This window comes from Felis catus, chromosome C1 (assembly GCF_018350175.1).
Source record: "Felis catus isolate Fca126 chromosome C1, F.catus_Fca126_mat1.0, whole genome shotgun sequence".
Lineage (NCBI taxonomy): Eukaryota > Metazoa > Chordata > Mammalia > Carnivora > Felidae > Felis > Felis catus.
Window position 1 is genome coordinate 23,052,345 of NC_058375.1, and position 11,821 is coordinate 23,064,165.

Genomic DNA, 11,821 nt, shown 5'->3' on the forward strand with positions numbered 1-11,821 from the left:
ACTTCTCCGATTGGAGGTCTTTGGAGACCTCATCAGCTGAGCCTTGCTTCTGTCCCCATGCAGCTGTGTTCCTCACACATTCCCAAGAGAGGCAGGAGCCCAAGCTTTCCCAGTCACCTGGCTTCCGGCGTCTGCAGCCAAGCTCCCCGAGCCTCCCTTTCTCGGGCAGAAGTGTGGGAAGGACCAGGAGCAGGAGACCAGAGTTCAAGGCTGAATGCTGACGCCCGCTCACAGAGTAACCTCAAGCACGTCTGGACCGATCCCGGGGATAAAGGATGCATGAGGTCCCATTGATCTCGTTAAGTGATACTCTTGGCCCCATGGGGAGGGGGACCCCGTGGAGTAATGACCCCAACATGGGGGCAAAAGGCCCAGGCCAGGTCAGCACAGGGCACCGCAGGACCCAGGACTGTGTCCATGCTGGGCGTTCAGGAGGAATCCCCCGGAGCCGGGGCGCACCTCCCCCCATGGCCTCCAAACCTCCATGACTCACCACCGTCAAGGTCTTGGGCAGGTCGTTCCCTCCCAGGCCTGCCGCCTGCTCTGTAAAACCCAGGACTCAGCTCAAACGCCACCTCCTCCAAGAGGCTCTCCTGAATCCCAACCCAAAGCAGCCACACAGCCCCGTTTTATTTCCTCCATAGCACCCATCACGATCAGAGATCATATCACGTTGTTTAAGTGCTCACTTGATTCCTGTCTGAATGCCTTTGATCCCCTGCGTGCAAAATGTGAATCTTTCTTCATTCAGACACTAAGGGCTTCCGTCTTCATCGGCGTTCTAGGAGCCCGATACTTTGCAGTGGACAAAAAGACCAAAATCACTACCCACATAGAGTCCGCATTCTATGCGGCGACCGTCAGACCGTGCTAAGTGATCAGGAAAGAAATCAGGCAGGAGGAGGGGTGAGGGGTGGGCCCAGGGAGTCAGGGTGCAGGTTTATGTGGTTGGTCAGGAGGGCCTCACCTGGAAGGACTCACTGAGCACAGAGCAGGAGGACGGAAGGATGAGGGGGTGCGTGTCCCTGGGGAGCAAATCCCTGGCCACAGGAGCCACGGGCTCAGAGGCGGGAGATGAGGTCAGCAAGGAGGACCGTGTGGCTGCAATGGGGTGGGCGGGGAGGCCAGGGGCCTGTGGGGGACTCTGGCTCTACCCTGAGGAAGATGGGAGCCATGGGGGGCGTGAGCAGAGGAGAGAGGCAGCCACACTGGCGTTTTTAAAGGCTCTGTCCTCCTGCTCGGTGGAGAAGACACCACCGGGGACAAGAGTGGAATCAACGAGGCAATTGGGAAGAAGATTCCGGGCTGTCGGTGACAGCGGTTCCGATCAGTGTGGGGATGTGATGGGTAGAGATGAGGAATTTTTTTTAGGTATGTTGCACGGCACCTGGCACAGAGCAGGCCCTCAGCGACGGTGGCTGTGGCGGCAGTACGGAAGGTGCCGGAAATCCAATCCTCTTGGCCGCCTGCGTTCATCTCTCTGCGGCCCAGCAACTGTTTTCAGACTCTCAGAGGGGACTGAAAAGGACAAATTCTTGGGCTGCAGAGAGCAATTGCCAGCGACACGACGAGGGCGTAAGTCACTTGCCGAGGTCCTCAGGACCGTGGAAAAGACAAGAGGCCTGGATTATATAAGTGATAAAACACTAACATTCACACATCCGACATGTGCTTAAAGATGCACATCCAGAATATTTTTAAGGGTAAGGTAACCTTTAAAAATGATTTGCTCTTTCTTGGTTTAAAAAAAAAGAAGAAGAAGAAGAAAGTTTGAGAGGGAAAATAGATATGGGTGTGCGGGGACTTGAATTTTCCCAGATGGAACCCTTTCCTCCTGCAATATATTCTGTCACTGGGATTTTAACCGGATGTAATTACAGCAGCAACCATGCTTTGTTCACACGGGCGAGCGATCACACACATTTCTTTTCGAGCGAAGCTGACAGCCAGGTTAGGATGGAGACTATGTGTGTGTGTGTGTGTGTGCACGCGCGTGTGTAGTTTAAAAAGAAAAAAACATCAATCCCTGAGCAATTCAGCCACCCAATTGGTTGGGATGGGATGAACCCACCGGAGAGACCGCCAAGGCAAGGTCCGAGGTGACCTCGGAGAGCGGAGAGGTGGAACCCAGCAGAGCAAGAAAACGGGGCTCGAGCTCTCGGGTGGGGGTCGGGATTCGGTGGCGGGCTGGCGAGGTGACCTGGAGCCCCCTGCTCCTCCTCGGTGGGCCTCGGTTTCCCCGATGCGTGAAACAAGGGATTGTTTCATCCCTAAGAGTCCTTCCTTCCAGTTTCTAGAATTATAAACAAGTCAAAGATGAATAGAGAGAAAGGAGGAAAGAGGGGGAGGGGAGGCAGGAAGGATACGCTGCTCTTGGGACCTTGATTCATAGGACCTGAGTGAGGAAGGCATAGTCTGCCCTGACAGTGTGGCACCAGCCCGGGGACGGGCTCGGGATGAGGCAGCAGAGTCCGCGAGACACCTTCCCCTCCATTGTCTCGCTCAACCCTCGTGTAGACCCAGGAGGTGGGTGGTGCCATCCCATTCCGTGGCCGTGGCGATGAAGCCCCGGACAGGTGGTAAGGCCTGCCCAGAGCCCCTCGGTTGCAAGCCTCCTGCAGGGACTGGTTTCTGTTCTCTGACTCCAAATCACGCAACCTGTCCCTGCCCCAGATGCCCAGAGTCCTGAGTTCTCAACACGAAGACATGCATGTAGTCGCACATCCTCACCCCTGCACCAAACGCTAAGGGTGAGCATCTGCGGTGGGGGCTTGCGGGGCGGGCATCCCTCTCCCGGGGGCCCATCGCAGAGGCCCCACCCCCCTGCCCCAGGGAGGACCAAATGGGAGAGGGGCCTTGTCCCAGGGGGCCACCCTCTGGACTCTGTACCTGCTGGAACTTGGCTGGAGAAAGCTGACGGGGGCAGCGAGGCTTCTCACTCTCCCCTCTAGGTCCTGACAGGGCCCCCCCCCGGGGGGAAACAGGGTTTCGGAGCTGACACCGGGCCACCCACAGCCCTCCAGCCACCCTGAGAGAGGGGGCCGTACCCGCCCAGAGAAGAGGGACCCCGGTCCACAAGCCGGGGGAGAACCGGGCACAGGCACCATGGCGGGATCAACTTTTACGTCTGTCTTTTACAGACCTCCCCGCGATGACCCATTTCAGCCCGATCCCATCGTCCCAGACTCTGTCATCCGCACGGCAGGTGCTCAGCGGCATCTGAGGCAGCTCGGCGAGGCAGTGAAGTTCACCCTGACCGTTTGAGGAGCCCAAAACCAATTTCGAAATCGAACACATCACTGACAGCTGCTTCCGACCTCGCCGTGCCTCGCTTACGCCGCGTGCAGCGGGGGGCGGAAAGGGCAGGAGAGGTAAATCCCGCTGACTGCAGCCCGGGAGAGGGCCACAGAGGTGAGACTCACCCGGCTTTCCCGCTCCAATCCCAGGCCTTTTCCATCGACCTCTGCATTTCTAAGCACCAGACATCTCTCCCTTGGGGGTACTATTGGCACCTTCAAATGCACCTTGTCCAAAAATGAAGTCATCTCCTCTGCACCCAACCTGTCCCTCCCTTGTGTACTCAATCTCCAAGATTGGACGAACTCCCCCAGCCACCCGAGCATGGGACCTCAGCGTCGTCCTGTCAGTCTGACAAAGATTTCGCCTAAGAAAATGGCCAGGAGTATTTTCTAGGGGACGCCCAGAACACACGGAGGGATGTTTAAGGCTGGATCCCATCAGACCAGACATCCCTCAGACATGGGTTACGAGCACACGGTACGTATCTGAGGAATGGATTTTTTAAAAATTAAAGGAAGGGACAAATCCGGGAACGAACGAAGGCGTGGCCTTTGCGTGAAGCCTCGCACGAAGGAGGACACGCGTAAGCAAATGCCTGAGTGAGCCAATCACGGAAGGAATACATAATATAATTCCATTATACATTCCATAATTCTAGTGACGGAGTGCGCGAGCAGAAAAGCGCACAAATGGGAGACAGAGGAAACCAGGGACCAATGAAGTGCAGGCACACGGAAGAAGAAATGTGTGAACAAACGATGGAAAGGAGGAATAAATTCACACAGAGTGAGGGTGAGAAACCAGTTTCAGATGGATGGTAAGGCTGGTGGAGGAGGGGAATAAAGGAGCGAACGAGTGAATGAAAGAATGGACGTGGAAGCAGGAAGATCAGCCCGTGCATGAGTAACCGAGCGAGCACGCGAGCCGACCGGTGGACAAGGCGGCCCGGCGGACCCCAGGGGACGGCGGGTTGTAGGGCAGGACACGGCCACACCCCGCGGGCATCCATTCGGACCCCCTGGAGCGGAGGTCTTGGCAGACTGGCCACACTCCTCTCCTGCAAGGGCTTTTAAGTGGCTTCTGTTTGCATTCGATAAGAACGTTATTAAACAACACCGGCTAAAGGTGGCCGCTCCACAGGATTTACTCCGGGCTCTGCGGAAAGAGCTAAGTAGAATCGACTGTATTGTTTTCCCAGTTCGGTTGCAGATAATTACCCATTAGGTAGCAACCCCCCCCCAGCCTGATTTTAATAATCGCTATTAAAATAGCTGCTTGCATCATCTCCTTACAAATTAACCTCCGGGTGCTGTAATTACTTGCCGGCGTGGGAAAGTTTGCCGAGTGGCCTGGGGGTGAGGGGGCCATGGGGTCCTGAGAAGGCAGCGGGAGGCCATGCGGCCCAGGGAGGAGGCTGGGGAGCTCAGAGCCTGGGTCCCAGGCCCCATCTGTTGCCATGCGACATTAAACAAGTAACTCAACTACCTGGGCCTCAGTGTGGGGCCCTATAAAGTGAGACGGGTGCCCCAGTTCCCGACCTTCCTGGGGGACTCGGGGGCTTGTTCTAGCAGAGTCAGTCACCACCCTTGACCCCCAGCAGGGGCTGGTCCTCAGCGGAGAAACGGGGGCTCCTCCTGACCTGCGCTTCTCCCCCACCAGATGGAGGGCGGGACCCGTCTGTGCACAGCAGGTGCTCAGCACACAGCAGGTGCTCAGCAAACGCCGGTGGGAGGGCCGGTCGGATCCCACCGCGCAGCGGCTTTTACAAGCGGCCTGGAGTCCCTTGCAGGATAAGGAGGTTTGATAAGCAGACGGCCCCTCCCCGCGGTCCTCGGGGAGCCTGTCTGAGTCTCTCCAGGTGTCGTTGCTTCCCTTTACTCCTCCGCTGCCAGCCTGTCTGGGCCCCTCTGTCACCCCGCTGTGTGCCCCCTCTAACATCCGGGGCCTGAGACGGAGGGAGCCCGAGGGACGACCGCGTGACTGTGCGGGACGGGAGCGCCAGGGCTCTGACCAGGGGCCCAGGGGCTCTGCCCTGAAGAAGAGCGCCCAAGGGGGCATCTCGTCTCCTGTCTCCACTGCCCCGACCCGCCAGTGACCGGGGTCAGCTCGTGGGCCTGACACCTGCCGAGCCTCACGGGAGCCCGGAGGAGCTTGTGCCTGACAGTGGACTCCATGCCTCCCTCAGTCCTGCATACTGAGTGCTGTGTCTGCAAGTGGGAATCTGGAATTTCTGCCTCCTTCCAGAAGTCTGCCTTCCTGAATAGCCCAGCTCACTCAGACTGTCTCCTCCATCTCTCAGACTGAATATCCTGCACGGATAGGTCCCCACCTGCAGACTTTTCTCTGGGTTGGACCCCCACCGGACTGCCTCCTTTCTCTGCTCTGCGCCCACCTCCCGCACCTGGGTGACGGCCACCCTCTTCTAATCCCACCTGATGGAGTTGGCCGTGAGGAGGGTGGGGGAGGAGGCTGGAGAAGGCCAGTCGAAACTAGAGAAGAGGGGCGCCTGGGTGGCGCAGTCGGTTAAGCCTCCAACTTCAGCCAGGTCACGATCTCGCGGTCCGTGAGTTCGAGCCCCGCGTCAGGCTCTGGGCTGATGGCTCAGAGCCTGGAGCCTGTTTCCAATTCTGTGTCTCCCTTTCTCTCTGCCCCTCCCCCGTTCATGCTCTGTCTCTCTCTGTCCCAAAAATAAATAAACGTTGAAAAAAAATTTTTTTTAAAAAAAGAAACTAGAGAAAACTCCAGACATTTTTACAGGGCTGCTCAGTGATCCCGACAGCCTCACTACCAGCTAAGCCTGGTCTGGACTGGGCAGCGTGGTACATATCTACTGATTGATTCCAGAAACACTGGCTGAGAATCCTTCACGTGCCAGGCCCCAGGCTGGGTTCTGGGGACAGAAGGGCCGATGCGAACGCTCCCGTCCCTCTCACTAATAGAGAAAGGACAGTGTGACTGAATCATCACATCCACCCTCAGTCTTTCAGCAAATATGTGTTGGGCGCCTCCCACGTGCCCTCGAGCAACCCACAGTCTGGAAAAAATAGTCCCCAAGCGAGCGCTGCCCAGAGGTGGGTGCCCGGATGGGGGCAAACACGGGCCACTCTAGGACACGGACATCTGAGTTCAGAAGCACAGAGGAAACAAGAACTAAGTCGTGGAGGACGAGGATGGGGAGTTTACCTGGCAGACAGGTGGGGGAGGAGGGCCTTCTGGGAAAAAGGCAACATTTGTGAGAAAGTGGGGAGCTGGGTGAGAGACAGGGGTGTTTTGTCTTTGTTTGTTGTTTGTAATTTTTTATAATGTTTATTTATTTTTGAGACAGAGAGAGACAGAGGGTGAGTGGGGCAGGGGCAGAGAGAGATTGGGAGACACAGAATCCGAAGCAGGCTCCAGGCTCTGAGCTGCTGGCACAGAGCCCGACTCGGAGCTCGAACTCACGAACCACAAGATCATGACCTGAGATGAAGTCGGACGTTCGACCAACTGAGGCACCCAGGCGCCCCGAGCCTGGAGTATTTAGAGAACCATGAGTAGCATATGGATGTAGCTGGGGTGTGTGTGTGTGCTCAAGTGTGTGTGTAAGAATACACGTGTGTGCATGTGGGAGAGGGTATGTGCGTGTGTTTATGTGAGACTGTGAGAGTGTGTATGCATGTGTGTGAGAATGTGTGTGTGAAAGAGGGTGCATGTACATGCGTATGTGAGTGTTGTGTGCATGTGTGTGTGAGAGAGAGAGAGAGTATTGTGTGCATGTGTGTGTATGTGTTTTTAGGAGAAAGGAAGACAAAGCGGGAGAGTCCCAGGCAGCCATAAAGGACCCTGCTGGCCATGCCTAGCAGTGTGGACTCTATCCTGTATGAGGAGTGGACGGGCTCCTGAAACAGAGTCCGTAGTAGTAGATAATGCACAACCAGGCGGTCGCTCCGCTGAGCAGGGCCCTTGCTCTGTGCTCAGGGAGGTCAAAGACCTGGAGGTGGCCCCTTGGTAGCCCCATCCCCCAAGGGTGGCCCCTTGGTAGCCCCACCCCCAAGGGTGGCCCCTTGGTAGCCCCAAATTGCCTTGGGACATCTTGCCTAGAGGACCCTCTACCAGTTCTAGAACCTTCCTATCTCCCATCTCAGCCAATGGTGTTGGGCATAGAGACCAAGGGATCGTCCCTGCCGGTCATCTGCTAAGCTCTACCCGGCGGGACCAGCCTGGCTCAGACTCGTCTACACCCTCTGCTCTCCCACAGCAAGTCCAGCCTCCCGGGAGGCAGCCCCAGCAGGGTCACCAGGAACTGGATCGAGGGATCCCTGCTCACCTTCCCAAGGCAGCCAAGGACACCCCCAAGGACACCAGCAACCAGACAGGCAGCTGCATGGTTTGCTTCTGGTTTGTTCCGTTCTTCAAATCATCCCTAAGCATTAACGAACCACTCTTAGAGATCAAGGAAGAAGTTCTAAAACGAGAAGGAAAATAGACAGAGGTGGCTCCTATGAAAAAGATCAATAATTAAACATAGACATTAAAATATCCTTTTCATATGATGCATTAACCCCTGGTTAGAGCCAATCCTTCAATAGTTAAGTGAGTAGGGGGTTCTGAGTATTTAAGGAACAAAGAACAGGGCTTCAGAGTCAAGCAGACCTGGGTTTGAGTGTGAGCTCGGCCACATCCGTGGGTAGGTTGCACTTCACCTTCCAGACCTCCGACTCCCCATCTCTGGAGCGGGAGGGGGCGTCTCTCTCACAGGTGTAAGTGCAAGAACGCGGGTGCAGCATGGGGCCCTGGGAACATTCCAGACGGGTCGCCGCTGTCATTGACTGTGTGAGGAGCAGAGATAAAGCAGGAGGCGTCCTGGGAGAGACGCTTCTCGCCTCTTGGTCCCCTTGGAAATGTCCTCAGTGGACTGCTTCAGCCAGTGTGATAATCTCTTATTCTCCTGACAAAACAAAGCTTGACTGCAGAAAGCTTTATCACCAAAGAAGAAAAGAGGAAAAAAAAGAAGACGCTCGCCCGCAATGTCCATAAAATCCATTTCTTACACAAGGCCCCTGCTTGCAAAGAGGCGAGGGCTGTCACTCGCCCTCCATGTGTTGTGTCGCCCCACAGTAAGGGCCAAAGGGGCAGTCTCATCACATCCCCACAGCAAGTGCAAGGGGGCATCATCTCCCCACTGTGCAGATAGGGAAACTGAGGCTTAGAGAGGCGACATCATTAAATCCTTTGCCCAAAGTCACACACAGATATGAGTGGCAGGGCCAGGATTCTTTCTGCCTTCTTTGCAGTATCAATCAGCTTTTATTCCCTTCCCCCCACCACGGGTTTGGAAATTGTATGTTCTATTTCTCTTCTTCACTGGTTAATCTTTACATTTTATTTTATTTTTTTTAATTTTTTTTTCAACGTTTATTTATTTTGGGGACAGAGAGAGACAGAGCATGAACAGGGGAGGGGCAGAGAGAGAGGGAGACACAGAATCGGAAACAGGCTCCAGGCTCTGAGCCATCAGCCCAGAGCCTGACGCGGGGCTCGAACTCACAGACCGCAAGATCGTGACCTGGCTGAAGTCGGACGCTTAACCGACTGCGCCACCCAGGCGCCCCAATCTTTACATTTTAATAGGCACACGTAACACAGTCTAAAGTAAGTCAGTACCTCCCTCTCCCTCTGGTAAGATCTTAGACTCCATCAGTTCTCATGCCTCTTCCCATCTTCATGTGATGGTTTCACTCTCCTTTACACTCCAAGTTAGTCACATCACGATTATTGTTATCATTGCTCTTGTGTTGTATCATCAGTGCATGTGGCCTGGTTTCCCCGCTTGGCACTGTATTCGTGATTTACTCCTTCCTTCTGATAGCAAGGTCCTCCACAAAACATGTCATTTTATCAGTTCTCTCAGCAAGGTCCTGTGAGAGACATCTCTCAGACTTTCTTGGAAAATATCTTTCTTTCTCCCTCAAAGTTTTTTTTTTTTTGGATTTCAGATATTTTTTATTCCTTCAAATTTGTTATTTATCAAGAGTGACTGAAATTTTAAAAATACAGTGGAGGGGCGCCTGGGTGACCCAGTCAGTTCAGCGTTCAACTTCAGCTCCGGTCATGATCTTGTGGTCCATGAGTTCGAGCCCTGCAGGGGGCTCTGTGCTGGCAGCTCAGAGCCTGGAGCCTGCTTCCGATTCTGTGTGTGTGTGTGTGTGTGTGTGTGTGTGTGTCTGCCCCTTCCCAGCTTGCACTCTGTCTCTCTCTGTCTCTCAAAAATGAATAAATGTTAAAAAAAAAAAAGTTTTAAATACATGTAATTGAGCCCCATCAGCATCATCAACATGGAAATGGCTTGAAGAAAAAACTGGTCAGATGAGCATTATTTCCCACTTCAACCAGGATGTCCCTCACTGTGCAGTGACAGTGTAGCTGACACCAGAATTTGACAGCCCGAGCCCTTGACACTGAAGGCATTATCCCATTGTCTCCTGATCTCTATTGTTGCTGCAGAGAAGTCTGTGGTCTTTCCTTGGCAGGTCATCAAGCCTTTCTCTGGTTGCTTTGTGTAGTGCAAGCTTTGTATTGACGCATATATAACACACATGCAGAAAAACGTCCAAACCATAAGCATTCAGCTGGATGAATTTTCACACACAAAGTGAACACACAACTTACCAGCAAACCAAGAAGCCTCCTTGTAATCCCTTCACTACACCCCCACCAGGCCTCCTAACTTCTACTGGCAGAGAATCCTTTTGCCTGTTTTGAACTTGATGTAACAGAATAAGGTGCTATGTACTCTTTTATGCCTGGTGTCTTCTCTCCACATTGTATTTGTGACGTTCATCCGTGTCGTGTGTCGTCATGGCTTGTTCATTCTCATGGCTGTTTAGTACCATATTTTATTTATCCATCCTGCTTTCATTGGACATTTGGTTAGTTTCCAGTTTGAGGCTATGAGGAACAGTATTGCTGTGAAGAATCTCATACATTTTTACTGCTAAACAGATGTAAATAGGTGAGAGTGGAATCTGTAGCTGGGTCATAGGATAAGTGGATTTTAACTTTTGTAGAAAGTACCAAAGTGTCCCCCAATATTGTACCAGCAGATTGTCCCCCTGGCAGTGAATGTGAATCCTGGCTACTCCAATCTTCCCCAACACTTGGTACTCTATTCCCATCTTAGCTGATTCTTGTACGTATATCACAGTATTACATCATAGTTTTACATTTTCCCAGTGGCTAATATTTGAGAAACTTCTCGTATGCTAATAGATCATTTGCATAACCTCTTTCGTAAAATAAGTCATTTTCCAGTTTTCTGTGGGTAGTCTCTCTCTTCATCGTTGTCTTATTTATTCTGTGTATGACCCCATTGTCAAAGATTTGCGGTAGCGTGCTGGGAGACCAGCACGGTGGGGAGGGGGAAGATAGGCTTTTTGCATTTGCCAACTTCCATGGTGTTAAAACTCCCACCATGGCCAACTTCAAGCTACTGACAGCTTAACAACAAACAGTTCTCCAAGTTTCTGAATATTTAACTATGAGTTCTCACAAGATGGTACAAACCAGTCTCATCACCGCATATATATTTTTCCACTCTGTGGCTGTCCTTATACTTAATTTTTAATGAGGTCCAAGTTATCATTTTCCCTTAATAGTACTTTTTGTCACCTCTTTAGTACATCTTTGCATCCCCCACGTTCCTGGAGCTACCCCTCTATAGAGTCGTCTAGAAATTTTACTGCTTTACCTTTCATATTTAAATCTATGAGCCACCTCAGCTGATCTTATGTGGTGCAAGGTAGAGGTCAAGTTCCTCTTTTATTTAGTATATGGATATTCTATTGACCTCGTTCCATTTATTGCAAAGGCTATCTTTCCATGATACTTCAGTGTTAACCTTTGTCATAAATTGGAGTTTTCTAATTGGATTTTTGGACTTTCTCCCGGTCTTTGATTTACTGCATTTTCACTGTGATGTATCTAGATGTGGATTTATTTTTTAATAGGATTTTCATTTCAGGACAGCCTTAGATTTACAGAATTCTTGCAAAGACAGTAGATTTGTATGGATTACAAAATGATCCCCATGATAAAAGTTAATATCCATCACCATATATAGTTACAAATTTTTTTTCCTTGCGACAAGAATATTAAGATCTATCTGACTTCTCTAGTTTTAAGAGAGCCTTTATATAATTCCATTTGATCTTGTCTCTGCATGTATCAACTATACTTCTTTTGAAAATAACTTCTGGGACGCCTGGGTGGCTCAGTCGGTTAAGCATCCAACTTTGGCTCAGGTCATGATTTCATGGTTTGTGGGTTTGAGCCCCGCATCAGGCTTTGTGCTGACAGCTCAGAGTCCAGAGCTTGCTTCGGATTCTGTGTCTCCCTCTCTCTCTGCCCCTCCCCTGCTCATTCTGTCTCTCAAAAATAAACTTTGAAAAAAATTTTTAATAAGATAAAATGAGTTGTAGTGGCTCTCCTAGAGTTTATTATATATACATTCAACTAACCCAAACGTACCTGCAAATAACACTAT